General features: G+C 44.8%; 1 protein-coding gene across 3 annotated transcripts in view; it reads left to right on the top strand.

The window, feature by feature from the left end:
- The first annotated feature begins 1028 nt into the window (after window positions 1-1028).
- The window catches only part of LOC133363717 (serine-rich coiled-coil domain-containing protein 1-like), a 708122-nt gene continuing 686606 nt past the window's right edge, over window positions 1029-22544 (top strand). For 2 of the 3 annotated variants that reach the window (XM_061583019.1, XM_061583022.1), the window contains exon 1: window positions 1029-1400. The gene's annotated coding sequence lies outside the window, so the exon portion shown is untranslated. The remainder of the gene's footprint in view (window positions 1401-22544) is intronic. The other variant, XM_061583020.1, reaches the window with a different exon arrangement.

Genomic DNA, 22544 nt, shown 5'->3' with positions numbered 1-22544 from the left:
CTTTTCACTCTACAACAGCCAATTCCAAACAACTCCACCATCCCTCCTTCCAGTTTTGAGACTGTCCTCTGCGCAAAATATCTTCCTCCCTAGTAAGTGTAGTTAGGGGTGTTGCAACCCGAATGTATGTTTAGAGAGGGATCCTCTCTCTTTTGCCACACTTTGTGCGTGCAAAAGAAAAGGGCTTCCAAATGACCTTGACTATGAAATATCAAGGACACAAGCAGATCATACCGTTTTATGCTAAACCCCATCAAGGAAAACCAGTACCCTCAAGTTTCCCTGGTCACACACAAAACTACAACCTTTTATTTTGGATTAGTTAACCTGGAGTAACTGCCACTGCCTGGTGCTCTATTCAAAATCCCTAATGTGGATTAGAATATTTCCCTCAGACCCCAGCAGGAAGACTCTCCCCGACACACACATACAACCCTAGCACCTTCTTTTAACCAGCCTGACTGAGAGCAAGCACAGTAAGGAGCAACTAATCCGTGATAACTACATTTCAGAATGTGCTCTTTAAGAGAAACTACCAAAGGGGTGCTCGCCCCCTCCCTTCTAAGCCTTTCCAAAACTGCTGGGTTTATCCTAACACAAAATGAGCAAGCAAATCATAGAGCATAAAGCAAACGCAAACACACACACGGGTTGCACCGAGCCTCTGGTCCCGGTTTCCTCTTCCCCAGCAGCGGCTTGAGAAGGCAAAAAGGAGGATGGACGCAAAAAAAGAGAGCGCAAAAATAAAAATGAACCTGTTTCACTCTCTGCTGACTCAGAGGAGCTCAGCAAGGTGAGGCTCCTTTAGTCCTTCGTGTCAATCCCCTTCTTATAGCCTGATCTTGCGCCGGCTGCTTTGCTTCATCTCCTCTCCCCTCCCAAGCCAGCTCTGCAATGCCCTCGCAGCGAGGCGGTGGCACCGCACAACCCACATGCAACGCCGCGCACACAGCCACACACACACGTATTTGCAAGCGCCTCCCCTTTAGCCCCTCCCCTTTAGCTCCTCCCCGTCTTCTCTGTGCCACAAACAGCACCGGCTGCTACTGCTGCTGCGGTGGCGGCGGCTCTGTATACTCTTCTGCACTCTTACTAGCAACAACATGAGTGCTGCTGGGGCAGCTTCGTTGGTTTCTCCTGCCGCTGCGACTGCAGAGCCTTCCCTCTGCTCTGGCTGGCTTTTGGTGGATTAACAGCTGCTGCTAGCCCTCGATCAAGGGTGTGTGTGTTTTTTTCTCTGCCCCCCCCCATCTGCGCGCCTGTGGGAAAATTAAAAGGACCAAACCAACAAGCAGAGGAGGGACTTTGGTGGTCAGGAGTGGGGCGGCCAGGAAGAGTCTTCAAGCACTCCGTGGGAGGACACTCCCCTCCTCCAGGACAACCACCAGCTGGCCAGCCAGGTAGTAAATAACCTCCATGCACCCCTGACTCGTGGCATCGCTCTCTTTGGGGAGCAGGCGAGGCGCACGCGTAGGGAAGGAGGGGGTCGATTAAGAGCTGGGACGCCAGGGGTTTAGGAAGTGGTGGGGCGAAGGGAAACAGCTCAAGCTCCTGGGGTCTAGCCGGACTGGGTTGGCCGTCCGCGCAGTCCAGGGGCTGCGTGTGTGTGTGTGGGGGGGGGACGCTGCGCTTCAAATGCATGTGGTGGTTGCGATTTTTGCCTTGGGTGGGCGGAACGGGGAGGGAGAGGGCAGGACGCGCCCGGGCTCGAGGACCAGACGGGCGGACAGGAAAGTGGTGCAAAGGCTCGGTTGGTTTAGTGGTTGTTGGCTATTTGGGTTTTTTTAAAGCTTGCTTCGGGTCCTGCAGGTAGATCCGGGGCTGGGCAGGCGGTAGTGGCCGTTGATTGGGAGAATAGAAGCTGGAGGCGGTGGCGGCGGCGAGAAGCCGGAGAGCCGGTATGTTGATCGCGCAGAGTAGAGAGAGCCGTGGCTGCGAGGCAGGGCTTGGGAAAAGCCGCAGTGCCTTCTTCCTGTGCGTCTGCCAGAGCTGGGTCCCTGCGATTGGACCGGGCTTGGCTCCGGCGGAGGCGGCTGGGATGAGGGCGAAGGCGAATCGCTTTGTGGCGGCGTAGTTTTGGAAAGGGGGCGAGGGGGTGGGCAAGGAAGGCTTCGTGGGACTGAGACTTCTGCAGGGAAAGAAGCCGCCTGCCCTGTCTCCGCAACGCGCCACTTAAAAAAAAAAGGTTTGGCATCTGGGAGAGTGAAGGAGCCATGTGGATCCTCCCGCGATTCCCCCTTCAGACACTGTCGCCTCTCCTCCTTGCCACCCCGCTCCCGCCACTAATCATAAATACCTAACCATGTGCCAAAGAATGCTCACTGTCCCTGCAATTAAGAGCTGCTTGGGGGTCGATGTGTCAGTTGAGGTGGGGCGGGGTGGCCAGACGTTATTTGTTACTGATGGTTTGCTGGATGTTGCACAGGAAACAAAGGTCAACTGTGACTTTGTAACCCAGAAGGCATTGTGATCCCATTGAGGTATACTTCCTGAAAGGCAGAAGGCAGCATAAAAAAAAAAAAGAGAGAGAGAGGGATGTGGGTTTTGCACCTGTTTTTCAGATGGGTAGCTTGTGGCCGAGTCTTAACCCAGTGCAGTGTGTCAAAGAAAAGTGGCAGCTAGGGGCCTCATTGTCTAAGTCTTATGTTTCAATAGATTTCATTCATTCATTCATTCATTCATTTCTTTACTTATTTTGAAATGAAGCAAATTCCGGCTGCTGGATCAGTACAGAGAAGTGAGTTCCTCGAAAATGTTTGAATAGGGAGAGGGTGTCGACGGGTGATGACGCACTTGTTCTTGGATGGTTCATTTTCACCCTCTGAACTATGATGCTGTACCTGTGTGTTTTTCATGAGGTATGGAAGCAGCCAAACATTCCAGCAGGCAGAGTGATGTGCAATTGCAAGGGAGAAGAAAGACTTAGCAGGATCTAGAAATGTCTCGTAATGCATCATCTTATCATGAGCCACACAGGTGGTGTTCTTTGGGGATTGTAGTCTCCCAACAATGTAAGGACAGACATTTTGCCAAGTCACTGAGAGGATCAGTTTTCTTTTCACATGGCAGAGCAGAGTTCCACAGAACATTCTTTGTGGAATGGATTTCGCTCTGCTGGAACCTTGGAAATATGTGAAGCGCAGACATTCAAAATGACTAATCTATCAAATTTCTTCTTTGCAGTATGACTCTCCTGCTCAGTATGCAGTCATTGTTGCCACATCAGCACCTGTGTGAATCGGGCAATGTGTGTGTGTGGTGCTTCACTAGGTCAAGACAGCTTCTGGGACCAAATGGAGGGGAGACCCCCCCCAGCTTCTGAGGGTGGTGGAACTACTCAAAGGGCTGTTTTCAAACAGGGGTTACGTGAGTTCTAAAGGGAAGCCCAGACAGTAATCTGGCTGCTGCATTTTGGACCAGCCGAAATTTCTGAGTTGTCTTCAAGGTGTACTGTGGCCAAGTCATCTCTGCATAGGCTCTGCACGCCGACGATCTCAGGTTCAGGCTCCTGCATTGCCAGTGGAAAAAAGATCACATGCCAGGTGATGGGAAAGATTGCTGTCTGAGACTCTGGTGGGCGCATCCGGGTGACAATCCTGCCCGTGATGGACAAATAGTCTGACCTAGAATAAGGCAGTTTTTGGTGTTCTTAATGAGATGAGGCAGAGTGCTGGGAAAGGGGCCCCAAAATGGGGAGAGGGGCTTGGAGATAGATGGCAATAGTCAGCAGTGGAGACCAAGTGAAGTCCAGGTGACTTTGCAAGTGTGTGGAGAATGTGGAGGCAGGTAATACGAAGGAGCTTGTGGATCTGTGAGGACATGAGGCTTACCAACTGCTTCCATTCATGAAGTGTTTTGTAAATCTGAAGCTCGGCTGTATTGGCTGTGCTTGCCTTTCAGCCTGACAGCATGTAGTAATCGCACTTATTTTTGACAATTTCCTTTTTTGTCATTTTCACAGCTGAATGTGACTGCAAAACAATTGGAAAAAACCATCCCTTTTAAGAGGCGATTCAAAGCCAGACTCGTTCCCTCTCCCTTTTCTTGGGATATGTTGTACTTGAAGTGTTAAAATCCTCAAGAGACAGAGGTGGAGAGAGCAAGTGTGTGTGTGTGTGTGTGTGTGTGTGTGTGTGTGGTGGGGAGGGGAGGTGGGTGAAATAGAGACAGATGAGAGAAAGTTTTTTTACTAGCACTTACTTCACACATTTTCTCTTGTTTATATTTCAGAAACCAGTTCAGGGCTATATGAAAGTGAAATATTAATGACCTGGGAAAACTTAGACAGCAGATAACTTTGCATGGCATCGTTTTGGAGGGATTCTGTCCTCCTCACAACTCCTTGTGGTATATGAAATTGCGTCTCTGTAGTACCAATGCAATTAAAAACTTCAGGGCTGCCGGATTTGTAATTATGGGGGTAGAACGATGTTGGCCAATGAGTCATGATGGCAAATCTAATCATCTTTTCCATTGGAGAGCATCTGTGATTTGAATTGTTTTTATATTCTTGGAGGATGCTGTAGGTCAGATTGCATGGGCTTTTCTCAAATTCCTTTTGCAGAAAGTGTTTGTCTGAGGACTGAGCTGCAACCCAGCACTTTTTGCTGACCTCAACAGTCCTCAGAGTGAGCTGGAGCAACTACAGGAAGCTTGAGACTGTCATTCTGGTGTGACTCCAAAACTTTTCTTCCCCTAGATCAAGGCCAGCACTATATTTTATACATTAAAATCCTCCTGTGTTCTCTGAGAGCTAGGTTTATTCACTTCCTCTGCCAGTTATTACAAAAGTATTACACTCTATACTTTGTGGAATTGACTGCCTGGCTGCCACGACCCTGGGGACCAGATTCCCCTTCTTCAGGGGATGAGGACTCAGAGTCAGAAGGGACATTACATCCAAGGCCAGCTCCAGAAGCACTTCTACAAGATGAGCCCATGCTACCGGTGCCCCTCTGGTCCAAGGATGTCACATTGCCAGTCTCTGACCTGGAAGACTCTCATCGCAGAAGTCCCAGTACAACCAAAGTCACTCTTGAACTGTCAGTGTGAAAGACTGCCAGAGCAGGCTGGAGACCTTTAACGGAAGAGGCATCTTTCAGGGAAGGTGGAGCTTGCAGTTGGGACAGAATTGGTGCTTCTATATAGGGCTTAGTCTAAAGAGATTAGGTCTAAAGTGTCATCAAAATGTAAATGATACTCAGCTCTACCTCCGTGTTCCATCTGACTCTGGAGAGGCGTTTGAGGTATAGATTGGTGCTTGGAGGTGGCGATGGGCTGGGTGTGGGCCAATAAATTGAAGCTGAAGCCTGAAAAGACAGAGGGGGTTCTGTGTCCTGAATTCTCATGTCCAGGAGGTGGGGAGATGGCTTGTTCTGGATGGGGTTGCACTCCCCTGAAAAGAGCAGGTCCATAGCTTGGGAGTGCTCCTGGACTCAGTGCTGTTATTAAAGGCTCAGGTGTCCTTGGTGGCTAGGAGTACCTTTTTCCAGCAATGGTTAGCTTGCCAGCTCCAGCCTGTTTTTAACAAAGATGACTTGGCCACTGTACTCCATGCTCTGGTGACTTCCAGATTGGATTAATGCAATGAGCTCTGTGGGGCTGCCCAGAAACTTCAACTGGTCTAAAATGCAGGGGCCAGATTACTGGCTGAGGTTCCATTTAAATATCATTTTAAACAGCTTAATTGGTTGCCAGTTTGTTTCCAGGCCCAAACCAAAGTGCTCACATTGGCATTTAAAGCCCTAAACCTAGGCCCCAAATATCTGAAAGACCACCTTCAAAGACCCTTTTGGGTGTTGAGATTGGCAGAAGAGGCCCTCAAGGTAATTCTGCCACCCTCAGAAGCGTCAGGGTAGTGGTGACTCAGGAGAGAGCATTTTCTATGGGAGGTCCTAAATTGTGGAACTCCCTTCCCACAGAAGTGCATCTGTACAGTACTTCACCATACAGTTTTTGGTGAATGCCAAAGATGCACCTCTACCCTTGCATTTGACAACTGAGATTTACATTTTTAGGACCCACCCTATTTTTTGTGATTTTTGTGAGTGTAAGTTTTGAAATTGTTTTTGAGGATATATTTTAAATTGTTGTAACCTGCCCTGGGACTTCAGAGTCAAGGATGGGCAATTAATAATAAAAATAATTTTGTTATGTGCCTTCAAGTCGATTATGACTTACGGCGACCCTATGAATCAGCGACCTCCAGTAGAATCTGTTGTGAACCATCCTGTTCAGATCTTGTAAGTTCAGGTCTGAGACTTTCTTTATGGAATCAATCCATCTCTTATTTGGCCTTCCTCTTTTTCTATTCCCTTCTGTTTTTCCCAGCATTATTATCTTTTCTAATGAATCACGTGTTCTCATTATCTGTCCAAAGTATGATAACCTCAGTTTCATCATTTTAGCCTCTAGTGATAATTCTGGTTTAATTTGTTCTAACACCTAATTATTTGTCTTTTTCACAGTCCATGGTATGCTCAAAGCTCCCAGTAATGTTGTTGGTTGCTGAAGCAGCATCACAGAGCCTTAAACCTACATCAGAACACTGACATCACTTTTACCCACAGTAAAAATTCTTCTTTGTGGCCTTGTATGCCCTATTGCAACCTCTTCTTTATTGGTGTAGTGTCTTGTGTTAGGCAATATGTTCTGAAAACCTCTGCTAAATTTGTCTTTCTGAGCCATTGGTATGATCACGCTAGTTTCTGTCTGTGACTATCTGTTGTTCTCAATATTAACATCAAGCTTCTAGTTCTCACTTTGTCCTTCAATAAGCCATACTGTGCATGAGCTTCGCTTCTCCCTTTGTGTGAGCAGGTAAACAAGCCAGCCTAACATGACATAAACCAAGGTTTATTGTTAGCATATGAATCCTGGCTTGGTAGGGAGAAGCAAACCGATCCTGAGTTTGGATGTCATACTAAACTGGTTTATGTACCTGCATACTCAAAGGGAGGAGTGATTGAGCTATGTGCACTAGCAGGCAGCTCATGCACAGTATGGTTTATTAAGGTGAGGCTGTCTGTAAATGTGGCCTATATCTATCCCGTGCTGCAGAGGCTTGGGGCCTAGAGAAGAAGTAGAGATGAATACCAGAGCCTCTCCCAGTCCAGGCCTTAGCCAAGGCAAATCAGAACCCTGGTCAGCTCCCAGTGGGCCTCGCCAGCTGAGTTTGTGATGATGTTGTCTCAGCAAAGGCTTAGTAAGCAGAAGTCTTAAAATAGCTAGTAGTGCCTGATCTTGCAGTGGCTCCACCTCTCTGGGAGAGGTGTTTGCAATATTTAAAGGGCCTGTAGCCTGTTCTGCACTTGCATGCCTCTGAGGAGCAGGAGAGGCTGCAGGGGAATCATTCTTAGACCCTGAGGATGTTGGAAGAGGCATGTCCTCTTATTGGGGCAGTTAGAAGGGGGTGCTGAGAACTTTGTCTCATTGGACAACTGGTGAATCATCCAAATCGGAGTCCTCAGGCTAAAACAGGGATCCTTCGGCAGGGTACATGACAATATCTTATCTGTCTTCATTCATTTACATGCAGTCCTTTGTTTTCAATGTAAGTGCACAATGAGCTCAGACCAATAAAGAAGCAGTGGCCATTTTTTAAAAAAAGCTCTCAAAATCTAAATTGCAGCGCTAAATTGGGCACATATGGACCTATCTTGAACTTGCACTGACACACATTTATGACCTCACATATGAGAAAAGTGTCATCAGAAGTGACCCTCTTACCCAGAGTGGAGAATGCAGGAAATTAGTAATCTCGCCAAGCCCATTAATGAATAAATAGGCACAATTACCCTTGGTGAAATTCTTGGATTGGGCCAGCATTGAAGAACCCAGGGTTGTTTCATCATGCATGATATCAATACATGCAGATTAGAATGGTAAATGGCTGGAAGGCTGTTGTTGAGCTTTAATCCTGAAGTTAGTTTTGGTAAGAGTCTGAAAGACTGTACAGTCCAGCAGATATAGACTATTGGATTTGCAGAGTTAGGGTAGGGATTCAATGCTCTACTCTGTTCAGCCCTGCAGAGGCTATGTTCTGTGTTAGTTCTTCCATCTGTAAAATGGTAATCATGCCTAATTAGCTCTTAAAGTTGTGAAGGTGAAGAAGATGAAGATGACAGAGCAGTTTTGCAACTGAGAGTGTAAGGAACCAAGACTACAAGACAGCAACCTGGCTAGCATCTGAACCCAAGCCCCTAGGTCTAAAGTGAAGACTTGGTTCACTACAGAACAGAACACTGTCACTCTTGCCTGAAGCTATGTGCAAAAGGGCTTGCAACAGATGAATAAAATGTCTCTACACACCTTAATGTGGTGAGGGGGTTTGAGAGTGTTGAAGAAGCTGAGAGCAATACTGTCAGGAGCCTAGATCAAGAGGCTAGACTCCCAGCAGGGGCACCCAAGGCAGAATGGTCAAAGCTGAGACACCAGACTAAGATGCTTCCAAACTCTGAGGAAGGCAGTGGTAAACCACCTCTGAAAGCTTCTTACCACGAAAACCCTATGAACAGAGTATCCAAAATGCAACACGAGATAGTGCTGGAAGATGAGACCCCCAGGTCAGAAGGCACTCACCGAGCTACTGGGGAAGAACAAAGGACAAGTACGAGTAGCGCTGTGACTAATGACGCAGCTGGGTCAAAGCCGAAAGGAAGCCCAGAGGCTGATGCGCACAGATGCGAAAGGAGAGTCCGGAGTTGTACAACACACACAATAGGAACATGGAATGTGAGAAGCATGAACCAGGGAAAGTTAGAAATTGTCAAGCAAGAAATGGAACGTATCAACATTACAATACTTGGCATGAGCAAATTAAAATGGACAGGAATGGGACATTTTCAATCAGGCAACTACAAAATACTTTATGCAGGAAATGAGAAATCAAGAAGAAACGGGGTTGCTTTACTAGTGAGAAGTGATGTAGCAAAAGCAATTAGGAGCTACAATGCAAGGTCTGAGTGAGTGATATCAATGAGATTAAATGGGAAACCTATTAACATAACCATCATGCAAGTTTACTCTCCAACATCAAACGCAGAAGAAGAAGAATTGGAGAGATTTTACGCAGAAGTACAGGAAGAAATTGATCACACACCAAATCAAGATATGATGATAATCATGGGGGACTGGAATGCAAAAGTAGGGAACAGAGAAGAACTAGGAATTGTGGGGAAATGAGGCTTAGGAGACAGAAATGAAGCAGGAGAAAGACTTATTGAATTCTGTGAAGCCAATAATTTGTTTTTTACAAACACATGTTTTGAGCAACCAAAAAGACGACTGTACATGTGGACGTTACCAGATGGTCAGTATAGGAATCAAATTGATTATATAATTGGCAACAGAAGATGGAGAAGTTCCATACTTTCTGCAAAAACAAGACCAGGGGCAGACTGTAGTACAGATCATGAACTGGTCGTATTGCAAATCAGAGTAAAGCTAAAGAAGAACAAAGCAATTATAATGCCAAAATACAATTTAAATAACATCCCAGAAGAATATAAACATCAAATAAGGAACAGATTTGAAGCTTTAAAATTAGTTGACAGAGAACCAGAAGAACTATGGAGTGAAGTTAGAGACATTATCAGGGAAGAATGCAAAAAGACAATACTTCTAGTTAAAAAGAGAAAGACCTCAATGGATGACTGAAGAAACTCTTCAAATGGTTAAAGAGAGAAGGAAAGCAAAAGCAAAAGGAGATAGAAACACAGTCAGAACCCTAAATGCAACAATACAGCGACTAGTATGTAGAGACAAAGAAAACTATTACAATAGTTATTGTGTAGAAATAGAAGAGGACACCAGAAAGGGAAGAACAAGAGCCCTATTCCAAAAGATTAGAGAAATTAAAGGGAAATTTAAACTAGAACTAGGGATGTTGAATAATCAACAGGGGACTGACCGAGATGAAATAAAATGAAAATGGAAGCAATACACTGAAGAACTCTATCAAAGAGATAGGATGACAGATTCATTCACGGAGGAGCCATATGATGAAGAACCAGAAATTTTAGAATGTGAGGTAAAAGCTGCTCTTAAAATACTTGGAAGAAACAAATCACCAGGAACAGATGGTTGCTATAAGCTACTGAGACTGAATCTGTCCAAATTTTGACAAAAATTTGTCAAGAAATATGGAAAACTAAACAATGGCCCACAGACTGGAAGCGTTCAATGTACATCCCAATTGCAAAGAAAGGGGATCCCAGGGAATTCAGTAATTATCGAACAATTGCCTTAATATCCCATGCAAGTAAAGTAATGCTCAAGATTCTACAACAAAGGCTCCTACCATATATGGAGCGAGAAATGCCAGAAGTCCAAGCTGGATTTAGAAAGGGAAGAGGTACCAGAGTTCATATCGCAAACATACGTTGGATAATGGAACAGAGTAAGGAATTCCAGAAGAAAATCACCCTGTGCTTTATAGATTACAGCAAAGCCTTTGACTGTGTAGATCATGAAAAACTATGGAATGCTTTAAAAGAAATGGGGGTGCCACAGTATCTGATTTTCCTGATGTGCAGCTTATACTCTGGACAAGAGGCTACTGTATGGACAGAATATGGAGAAACCGATTGGTTCGCAATTGGAAAGGGTGTAAGACGGGTGTATTTTATCACCCTATTTGTTGAAGATATTATACGGAAAGCGGGATTGGACCAAGATGAAGGGGGTGTGAAAATTGGAGGGAGAAACATCAATAATTTAAGATATGCAGACGATACCATACTATTAGCAGAAACCAGTAATGATTTGAAACGAATGCTGATGAAAGTTAAAGAGGAAAGCACAAAAGCAGGACTACAGCTGAATGTCAGAAAGACTAAAGTAATGACAACAGAATATTTATGCAACTTTACAGTTCACAAGGAGGACACTGAACTTGTCAAGGATTATCAATACCTTGGCACAGTCATTAACCAAAATGGAGACAATAGTCAAGAAATCAGAAGAAGGCTAGGACTGGGGAGGGCAGCTATGAGAGAACTAGAAAAGGTCTTCAAATGTAAAGATGTATCACTGAACACTAAAGTCAGGATCATTCAGACCATGGTATTCCCGATTTCAATGTATGGATGTGAAAGTTGGACAGCGAAAAAAGCAGATAAGAGAAAAATCAACTCATTTGAAATTTGGTGTTGGAGGAGAGCTTTGTGCATACCATGGACTGTGAGAAAGACCAATAGTTGGGTGTTAGAACAAATTAAACCAGCACAGTCACTAGAAGCTAAAATGATGAAACTAAGGTTATCATACTTTGGACACATAATGAGAAGACCTGATTCACTAGAAAAGACCATAATGCTGGGAAAAACAGAAGGGAGTAGAAAAAGAGGAAGGCCAAACAAGAGATGGATTGATTCCATAAAGGAAGCCACAGACCTGAACTTACAAGATCTGAACAGGGTGATTCTTGACAGATGCTCTTGGAGGTCACTGATTCATAGGGTCGCCATAAGTCGTAGTCGACTTGGAGGCACATAACAACAACAACAACAAACTTTCTGCACCAGAGGAGGGGAACCAATTTCAGCTTGAGGTCTGCATTCCCTCATGAGCAACCTTCAGGCTACATACCAGTGGTGGCCAGGGCCAGAGGCAAAAGTGGGTGGAAAAATGGATATGGCACTTGAGGTTACGCTTTAGTCGTGCAGGTCAGACATTTCTACACACATGCACACACTCTGTACTTTCAAGACAAGCAAGAGGCATTATCACAGTTCAAGGATGCGTTTCAGCTAGGCAAAAGCAGTGAAGGAGGGAGAGGTGCAGTTAGGGGGTGTGGCTAGGGAGAGTCCTAAGGGCCAAATGGAGAGGCCTGGAGGGATGCATTTGACCCCCTAGGCCCGAGATGCCCCACTTCTGTTCTGCATTCAGAGGGACTTAACCTTCAGTCACTAGGTTCTCCATTTCCTTTGCTTTCCTCCTTTGAGCTTCCTCCTCTCCCCCCTGCTCCCAGCACACTCTTCATTTTTTGCCTTTGTTGCTATCTTCCCCAAATAGTTTCAGGTTCTTGGCTCTCCTGGTTCTGCTATAATGAAGGCAACCTATAAAGACTCCTCTGAGGTTAGACCCAACACTTCAGAATGTAATCAACAGCCTACTAGCAGGGCCGTTTGCAGGATTCTGTGGGTAATTCATCAGAGTGCCCCTTAAATGGAGGGAGGGAGAGAGAAAATGTTCCAGAGTCCTCTGAGATGTGTTCTCGCTGCATGTGGATCTAGCCCCTGCCCCTTGATCTGGTGTGCAGCTTGCCTTCTGTGGTTGCATTTCTGAGAGAGCCCTCCATGTGTTACAGAAAATTTGGGGAGCGTGTGTGTATATATGTGTCACTTTTCGTTGGGCACCCAGGAAGGTCCAGGGAAACCCACCAAACTCTGGGCTACTCCGACCTCCTTCATCACCATGTATGAAGTAGGAATTACTGGATCGATTCATTTCTGTTGCATATCTTAGTTCATGAGCCTATTCGATCCCGATTCTGCATCAATCTGCATTTGAAAAAACAAAAAGATTGTATGATTTTAAACTACAAAAAATTCACTTAACTTGAGATATGGATTTTTGTACACAATTTAAATCAAAGTGCACAGTCATATACACATTTTGGTTCTTTTTTGTTTTGAGCCAAGATTTGGAGAACTGTAGCATCAAAGGATAACTGGGTTCTGATCCATGTATTAGTCTGGGAAGTCTGAATCAGGTTGGTTTGCTTGAAAATGTGGATCAAATGAGATGTTCAAATATCTCTAGCATGAAGTGAGAATAAGAAATTGTGATTGCATCTTTTTGAGGGTGGGAAGTCCTGGTTGCCTTGCAGAAGGTGGTTGCAAGATTGCTCCAGAAAAAGCTCTGCTTGGGCCAAACTTCTCTCTTAACAATAACCCAGCGACTAATATTTCCTCCTTGGGCAAGTTGGGTTTGTTGGCAATTGCACCATAAAACCACTGGTGGACTATCCCCCATAATTTTTAAATCTGGGCTGCAGATCTCCCACTTTTGTAGAACCATTTGTCCGTTGCAAAAGGGGAGGGAATATTCAGCAACTTTCGGTGAGGGACAGGCACATTTTAAGACCTTCTGTCTTAATTTCTTATACACAATGGTTTGTATATAATTACCAAACAAAAGAAGGCCTTTCTCCTCCTTTCTTTTAACAACAGCAAAAGCCTTGCTTTGCAGCATCAAGAAACAATGGCTAATAGGGGCTGCCGCCTTTTTCTCTCAAGAGTACATCTGAGAACACTTCATCATGATGCAAGGACTATAGCTTAGTGGTAGAATGTCAGCCTTGCAGTCAGAAGCCCCCATGTCAATCCCAGGCATCTCCAGCTAGGGCTGGGACAGACTCTTGCCTGAAATCTTGCCTGAGCCACTGCCAGCCAGTGTAGAGCTAGAGGATTTAGTATAAGCAGCTTCTAATGTTCCTGTGACATAGTGCCATTTCCATGGGGCATGTCCCATGAATACATCGGGTTGCTGGGAGCAGCCAAGCTTAGACTGGAAGATGGAAAAGAGGGAGAAAAACAATTGCCCTTGTAGCACAGTGGGGAGGCGAGCCTGGCTGGGAGTCCAGAGTCTGTGGGTTCAAATCCCTGCTCGTGTCTCCTGGGTGTCAAGGGCCAGCTAAAGATCACCTGCCCCAGTGAGTGGCTCAGGGGTTACGTGCCCTGCTACCTGTGCAGCCGTGGGCAAGCTGCACAGTCCCAAGGAGCCCAGTTGCCCCCTCCCAGCTGGCAGTTGCAGACAAGGAAGGGGCTGGCTTGTGCAGCTGTGGCAAACTGAGCAGGCCCTAGTCAGATGGGGAGGACTAGCCTCAGAGGGAGGCAATGGCAAACCCTCTCTGAATACTGCTTACCATGAAAACCCTATTCATAGGGTCACCATAAGTCAGGGTTGACTTGAAGGCAGTCCATTTCCATTTTTCTTAAGTTTATAGGGAAAGCAGCTGCAAACAGGCAGCGATTAGAGTTGGGCAAGGGACACACCTTTTCATTCTCTACTCAAACCCTCTTCTTTGCTTCAGAAAATGTTGTATCTGAAAAGGAGCTCAATCCTAGTGCTCCATACAGCTTTTTCTTCTTGCGTCAGCCTTCATGTTGACAGGGGCCAACGTGACAGTCCATTATTGCGCTGCCACAACCATCAAAATGACCATTTTACATCACGAAGCAGTCATGCAAGAGAATCCTATCCTGAGATCAAGACAGCCATGAGTGATAGGCTCTTCATCTGAATACTCAAACTACTGTGATCTTCCACCTGTAGATAACATGACTGCATTAATTGCCTAGTGGGCTTTGTACCAAAACATTATAGGTAAGATGGAAATGTTTACACATGCACACCCCACAAATGAATCAAATTTTGGGATGTGATTTAGTCCCTTGAAATTTACAAAAACCATTGGGCCAAATATTTCAGACACTTGGGAAGCTGCCTTATACCAAGTCAAGCCACTGGTCCATCCAGCTCAGTACTGTCTACATCAGGGGTAAGAAACTGGATCCAGCTGATGGGCCAGATCCTTACCTCCCCCATATCTGTGACCCACATTTCACAGATGGTGAGGGCCACACACCTGTCAATCACCTGATGTCCCAATGATGTCAGGTGACCTGTTTTTCCTTATGTGCTTTATAATCCAACTGTGTGGGCTAAAGCACAGTTCTTTGCAAGCCCTGATGATCAGCTTGATGGTTGGTGCTTACAAAGGCCAGTGGATAGCACTTCACAAGCACCGATGATAAGCTGACTGGTGCTGCCTGCAAACCTGCTTTTGGCCCAGCTGCATCTTTACCTGCCCCACATCTGATGCTATATATGATACCAGGTGTATGTCAAGTGGGTGTGACTTGGCTGAAATGGCCTTGCAGGCCAAATGAGGAAGTCTGGTGGGCCCAGTTAGACCCATGGGGTTGAGGCTCCCCACTACTGGTCTACACTAATGAGCAATGGGTTTCCAGGGTTTCTGATATGAGTCTTTCCCAACCCTGCTTGGAGATGCTGAGGACTGAAACTGGGACCTTCTGCAGTTAAAGCAGATGTTCTACCACTGATTTCCTACTGATCTACCTGATTTCCACTATTAAGTTTGTCTAACCCTTGTTGTTTAAAAAAAACCCGGCCTTTTTTTTTTATTATTTAAAGCAAGCCCTACCTTATGGTTAGTGGTCAGGACTGCATCCAAGCTACCCTCGTGGCTTGGGTCCTCCAGCTCTTGCTTGTCAACCCCAGAACACTCACGCTCAAGTAGCAAATCTACTTTATGATATTCCAGAGTTCGGGGCTGGCTGGTTATTCAATGGCTTTTCCATTTTCCACATCGTCAATACCTTGGGCGTCCTTTCGGACGCCATTGTCATTGAAATGCGCTCAATTCTGTTTTCAGTGTTTCGTTTGGCTTTTCAGGCTTCGTGACATGACATGTGAAAAGCAGCATGCATAAGGGGTTAGAAGTCGCATGCACGGCATGGGTTTGCAGTTGGCCAGTTTCATGCATATACATCAGCGAGGGCCTGTAACGCTGGGGTAATGGAAGCTATAGATGTCTGTTATACATACAATTGAATAAATAGCAGCTTAGCAATTTGCTAGTTAAATTTGTGGCCATGCATATGTATCCCTTTTCTCCTGCCTGTCGTACTACATGTCAGAGTGTATTGCTCAGATACTGCAAACTCGCATGCTCTGTATGAGTGGCGAGTCTAGTGAGATTTCCCTTCTGGATTGTAACAAAATACTTGTGCTTTGCGTAGGAGGCTATTGCTTTTATCAGTGCCATCATCTGTCCTATACATGATAGTCAGTTCATAATAAAGCCTGAGGATTGGGTATGGGAGAGAAAGAAAGACTTGTAGACTGAGATAGAGAAGCATCACTGCATACGCAAGGGGAGAGATCCTGGGGGAAGGACATGAGTGAGAAATTGCAAAAATATCTACATTAAAATCTCCCTGTCTGCATTATGCTTTTTTATTTTGTTCTTTCTTTCGCAAAAATTAATTTAGATGGAGGACAACTGAATCAGCTGCTGTGTAGGAATTGTCAGAATAAATGGTGTTCAGTGCACACAGTCATTCACCAATGATTTGTCTGTAAAAATCTGGACTTTCTTATTTTTAAAATTGTTTTAGAGCAGTGGTTCCCAAACATTTTGCCCCCATGGACCACTTGAAATTTGCTGCAGCTCTTGGCAGACTACTTAATGGTTTTTCTGCCTGTTGCTGCTTTTATTTTTTATATATTGTGTTTTTATTGTATTGCAATTTGAATTGAATTCCATAGAATTCAGATTGTTATACAATAAAATACAATATGCTAAATAAAAATAGAGTTAAAGAGCAATGTGAATATTTATTGCAGTGGATGTGCCATCTCGAATCTTCAGCCACAAATCTACAGACATGCTGCGGACCACTTGCATTAAGTTCATGGACCACAATTTGTGAACCCCTTGCTTTAGAGTTTGGGGCTCCTTCAGATGGAGGCAATGACCAAACACAGGTGAATTAATGAGGTAAATGCAGGGGGTGGTATTCACTGCTAGTCCTACTGAGAGTAGACCCATTTAAGTTAATAGACATGGCTAACTTAGGTTAATTCATTTCAGTGCATCTACCCTGAGTAGGACCTAATTGAATACAAGCCTGAATTTCAGCATCCTCCATTCAACAGGCATGAGCAATCTCCTTCCAGGAAGAAGTTAGGAGTGTAGGAACTTAGCAAGCTGTCTTATATCACCTCAGTATTGTCTGCACTGACTGGAAGTGGCTCTTTAGGGTTTTTAGAAAGGGGACATTCTCAGCTCTATCTGTAGATGCCAGGTGTTGAACCTGGGATCTTTTGCATGCAGAGCCGCTGAGCTGCAGCCCTTCTTAGTAGTCAAAGCCTTGCTGAAGTTTCTTGTCCTGGCGAGGTTACAGGCCTATCCATGAGTGTATTCTGCACACCCATAGTGTTTCATGTATGAACAAATTCATGGAGTAACATAAGACAAAGGCAGGTCCCTGCCCTGAGGAGCTTACATTGTTAGATATCTGATGACTTTTTTCACTCAAAAACAAATACATGAATGGCTGCCACTGGAAAGTATTTTGTTTAAGAAGAGCTGGAGAGCATGAAAGCTCTGGTATTTTTTGTTGTGCTTTCAAAAACTCTGAAAACCTGTTGACTGCACACAGCAGATGGGCAAAAGAAATAAGGATGCACGCTGTGGGTCAGTGATACCTTGTACTGAACCACTGCTAGATCTTTGGGAGATGATTGTCTGTCTCCAGCTCTGGAGCCCAGATAGAATGTCAAAAATAAGATGACATTCATTGCCTCTGCCTCTCTGGTGCCTTTTAAGGTGAGCAACACTGATGGGCAGGCTCTGTTGAAGAGGCATTTTTCATAACAATGCCTCTTCATTCTCAGGCCATAGCTTGGTGGCAGAGCAACTGCTTTGCATGCAGAAGGTCCCAGGTTCAGCCCCTGGCATCTCTGGGTAGGGCTGGGGATGTCTCCTGCCTGAAGCCTTGGAGAGCTGTTGCCAGTTGGTATAGACAATGATGAACTAGATGGAGCAATGGTCTGACTTGGTGCAAGGCAGCTTCCTGTGTTCGTCACCTGTGCTGCTTGCCAGGTATGCGCTGGCTGTAACACTTGTTTGGTTTGTTTTCAGTCGGTGAGAATGCTTCTATTGACTTCAGCAAAGGAGAGATTTCAGAATCTCCTCCTCTATTAATCGTCGTGCATTATGCAGCCACCTGTTAAAGGCAGAATCAATTGTTTCCCCTTTGCTAGCCATTTGTTACTGGCTCCACCATAGGTTAATGATTGCCAGAAGCTTTTCTTTCTCTCTCTCTTTTATGTTTTTGGAATGAGGCAGTGGAAGAGTTGTGTGTCACAGAGACAATGCAAGCAGCCTGCCGGTCCAGCCCAGATCCCAGAATTGTGTTGTTTCAAGTAATCGCTGTCATACATTTGCGTACATGTGTGCGTGTTTAAGGTTCCACGCGATAAGAACATCGATTGAGGTAATTCATCTTCGAGTCACGGGAGACAATGTGAAGGCTTTAGATAAGGGTATGTGGGCGCACGTACGGGGGTGCACGCTGGTTCAGTAGTATAAGATGTGCAGAAATGTTTGGTGTATTAGCACCAAAAGAACCTCTTCAATGACACATTTTGTCTCTCCTGCTGCATGGGCTGGAGGCAATGTTTGCCTGGCACTAACTTAAAATGTCAAGTAGCTACTTTATCAGTGTGTGTACAAGTTTCTGGAACGTGATGAATTTGTACCTAATACTGCAGCATGCCTCCCAGCAATACCTGTGTAGCTGACTTGCTAGATCCTCTGACTGAAACAGACCTCAGAAGATAGCTCATGTGGTGCACTGAATGTTAATTCTATTCCTGATTTATTTATTTAAGTCAGTTATAGACCACATGCTCAAACAGATCTCTAAGTGGTTTACATTGGAAAATCCAGGTATATAATTTCAACAATTTGCAGGGGGGGGGGAGAAGCCAAGCCCATAGATATACAATACAGCATAATACATACATATATATAACACAATAATCAAATCCATATAACATTCTTACATATATGTGTGTGTGTAAATAACTTATATCAGCTCTCAAAAACATTCCCCCCCACAAGCACTGTCACAATCTCTCATCTTCATCAACAACTCATACCCATATACACAATCATAGAATCTTAGAGTCATAGAGTAGTAGAGTTGGAAGGGACCTCCAAGGCCACTGGGTCCCTTTACCCAGGTTTTTTTCCCTTTCCTTATTTTATTACACATCATTTCATCAATCCTTACAAATAACAGCGAATAAGAATCAAACACACAAACAATAATTTGTTTTCTGGATGCCACACTTTAAGAAGCATGCAGATAAACTCAAACAGGTTCGGAGGAGGGCAACAAGCATGATTGGGGAACTGGAAACAAAGCCCATTGAGGAGAGATGGAATGAACTGGGCATGTTTAGCCTTGAGAAGAGAAGACTGAGGGGAGATATGATAACACTCTTCAAGTACTTGAAAGGTTACCACACAGGGGAGGGCCAGGATCTCTTCTTGATCATCCTAGAGTGCAGGACATGGAATAATGGGCTCAAGTTTCCAGAAGTGGGGTACTGCAGGGATCAGTCCTGGGCTCAGTGCTCTTCAACATTTTTATTAATGACTTGGATAAGGAGGTGCAGGAAATGCTTATCAAATTTGCAGATGATACAAAATTGGGGGGATGGCTAATACCTTGGAAGACAGAATCAAAATTCAAAGGGATCTTGATAGGGTGGAGCATTCGGCTGAAAACAATAGAATGTAATTTAACAGGGATAAGTGCAAAGTTCTATACTTAGGAAAAAGAAATCAAATGCACAGTTACAAGATAGAAGATACTTGGCTCAGCAGTACTACATGCGAGAAGGATCTTGGGATTGTTGTTGATCACAAGCTGAATATGAGCCAACAGTGTGATGTGGTTGAAAAAAGGCAAATGCTGTTTTAAGCTGCATTAACAGAAGTATAGTTTCCACATCGTGTGAAGTATTGGTTTCCCTCTATTCAGCACTGGTTAGGCCTCATCTTAAGTACTGCATCCAGTTCTGGACACCACACGTGAAAAGATGCAGACAAACTGGAACAAGTTCAGAAGAGGGCAATGAGGATGATCAGGGAAGTGGAAACAAAGCCCTATAACGAGAGATTGAAAGAACTGGGCATGCTTAGCCTTGAGAAGAGAAGACTGAGGGGAGATATGATAGCCCTCTTCAAGTCCTTGAAAGGTTGCCACGCAGAGGAGGGCCAGGATCTCTTCTCGATCGTCCCAGAGTGCAGGGCAGGGGTTGGCTAACTTTTTAAGCATTCTCTTTTGGGCAACCTTCTGGAAGTCACTTGGCAGTGGTGGGTGGGACCAGAGGCAAAGCTGGGTGGAGCAATGAATATAAATTGTACAATAGGCTATCTACAGACACTCATACACCTCTCACCACCCTCCATCCAGGGACACAATTGGCATTATCAGAGCTCAAGGACACTTACCATAAGAATATAAGAAGAGCCTGCTGGGTCAGGCCAATGGCCCATCAAGTCCAGCGTATTCTTCTCACACTGGCCAACCAGAGGCCTATGGGAAGCCCACAAGCCGCAGGACCTGAGCACAAGAGGACTCTCCTCTCTTGCAGTCTCCAGCAACTGGTAGGCAGAAGCATGCTGTTCCTGACTGTGCAACAGAGCATAGCCATCATGGCTAGTAGCTATTCATAGTCTTATCCTCCATGTCAGCCTTTCCCAGTGTGCCTCCAGATGTTGTTGGGCCACAACTCCCATCAGCCTCAGCCAGCATTGCCAATGGTCAGGAAAGATGGGAATTGTGGTCCAACAATATCTGGAGGCACACCGGTTGGGAAAGGCTGCTCCATGTATTTATCTAATCCTCTTTCCTATTGATCAGTCGGTAGACCAGTGCTCTGAATGAACCAAGAAAGGGCCCTGGAACAAACCCCGGAGTCCTCTGTTATATGCAGCTGTTCTGTGGAAATTGCATGAGGATTTGCTGGCAGACCAGCTGATGTGGAAAGGGCTCCCTGAGGATAGGAAGTTTGAAGAAGCACCATATTAAAATACTTGGAATCCTAGCAGGGCAAATGAGTACGTCGATTTTCTTTGTCAGAGTAGCGCTTAAACACTCAGCTATAATTTTGCCTGACTGAGTTTTGCATCCTTTCTGATCTTATATTTTGCCGTGCTATTATTGTGGGGTTGGAAGGTAACTAAGGAAGATGCCCATCCCACCCCCATGCACGGGAGCAAGACTAATTAAATCTAAATCTTTTCAGACAGATACGTATCTAAACTAATTTTAAAAACTTGCTATGTCAGAACCTCCCCTGATAGTATTTTTCAAATTGCAGTCTATTCTTATGGGTAGAACTTTTTTCTGGATATTATTTAATCTAAATCCTTTTTTCTCTGCAGTTCAAGCTCATTACTGCTTTTCCTATCCTCAGTAGTGATGCAGAGCAACTGGTTAGCTTCCTAGTTATCACAGCCTGTTACATATTTAAGAACATCTGTCATGTCTCCCTAATGCAATCTTTCCTTAAAAATAAACTCTAAATAGATCTTTCAATAGTTTTCTCCCTGCCATTTGGGCCTACTCAGCAATGTATGTTGCTGTTGGCTTAAAGCAAACAAACAAACTCTCAGTTCTGTGTCAAGAAAAAGCAGGATTCAGTGTCCTGCATAAAATAACGATAGCAGTGTACAAAATTATGCAGGGCATGAAGAAAGTGGATAGAGAAAAGTTTTTCTCTTTCTCTCATATCACTAGAAGTCATGGATATCCAATGAAGCGGAATGCTGGAAGATTCAAAACAGACAGAAGGTTCAAAACTTTTTCACACCGCTCATAGTTAAACTATGGAATTCACTCCCGCAAGAGGCAGGGTTGGCCACCAACTTGGATGGCTTTAAAAGAGGATCAGACAAATTAATGGAGGGTTAGGCTGTCAATGGCTACTAGCCATGATGACTGTGCATTGCTTCCACTGTTGGAGGCAATATGCTTCTGAATATCAGTTACTGGAAGCTGCATCCAGGTCCTGCTTGCAGTCTTTTCCTTAGGCTGGCCACTGTGAGAACAGAATGCTGGGCTAGATGGGTCACTGGCCTGATCCAGCAGGCTCTCATGTTCTCATGTTCTCAATGTGGATTAAACAAATATAGACAAAATGATTCAACCTGAATAATTTAGGGAGCACCCCATATGCAAAGTCTGCCAGAATGAGCAGGATTTGGAATAGGTATATCTCCAGCTGGGCTCAGCTGGGGTCACGCTGGCAGAAGTCCCTCATCCCAGCTTAGTCAGAGATATGTCGACATAAGTCTGGCTCAGCCAAGGTTTAGCTGGCTGATCCAAGGACAGAGTAAGTCCCAAATGAAGCTACCTTGGGCAATTTGCATCTGTCTTTTGCATGTGTTGGCTTCCTCCTAACCAGACGGTTGGAAACTTGCAGCCCAAAGGTCTAATTAGGACCTAGCCCATTGAAGCCGTGCCTCATCAAAATGGAAATAAGCTTTCCACCATGGTTTATCCATAGTAAAATATACATATCTGTTTTTGTCCTGTGTGATGATATGTCCTTGTGGGGTTTTTTTAAATGGAAGTTTCCTGATAGACTTATAAATAGCCACTCACCTGGCCACCCCTAGCAAATAGGTGCTCCAGGTGACCAGGCAGAAAAACATTTGCAAACTTGGAGAGAGTTTGCTCTTCTCCTTCCCTCTCTCAGGGCATCAGTGTGGCACATATTACTAACATGGCAAGCAATCATGCAAGGTAGTAATGCATTTTTGGGAGCTATTGCCTTTTATAGTTTTATTTGCAAGTGTAGTAAATTGTTGTGCATGGAGGCCTCTGCGGTCCCTTTGCTGGTGTGAGTAATGTGAGAGAAAGCTGCTGCAGGCAGACCCTTGCACAGAAGACGGAGGAAGGAAGCTCTGAATTAGAGAACTTTAGAGT

The sequence above is a fragment of the Rhineura floridana genome, chromosome 9 (assembly GCF_030035675.1).
Source record: "Rhineura floridana isolate rRhiFlo1 chromosome 9, rRhiFlo1.hap2, whole genome shotgun sequence".
In the NCBI taxonomy this organism is placed as follows: Eukaryota; Metazoa; Chordata; class Lepidosauria; order Squamata; family Rhineuridae; genus Rhineura; species Rhineura floridana.
The sequence above is the reverse complement of the archived record's forward strand: the minus strand, read 5'-3'. Positions and strand labels throughout refer to the sequence as shown.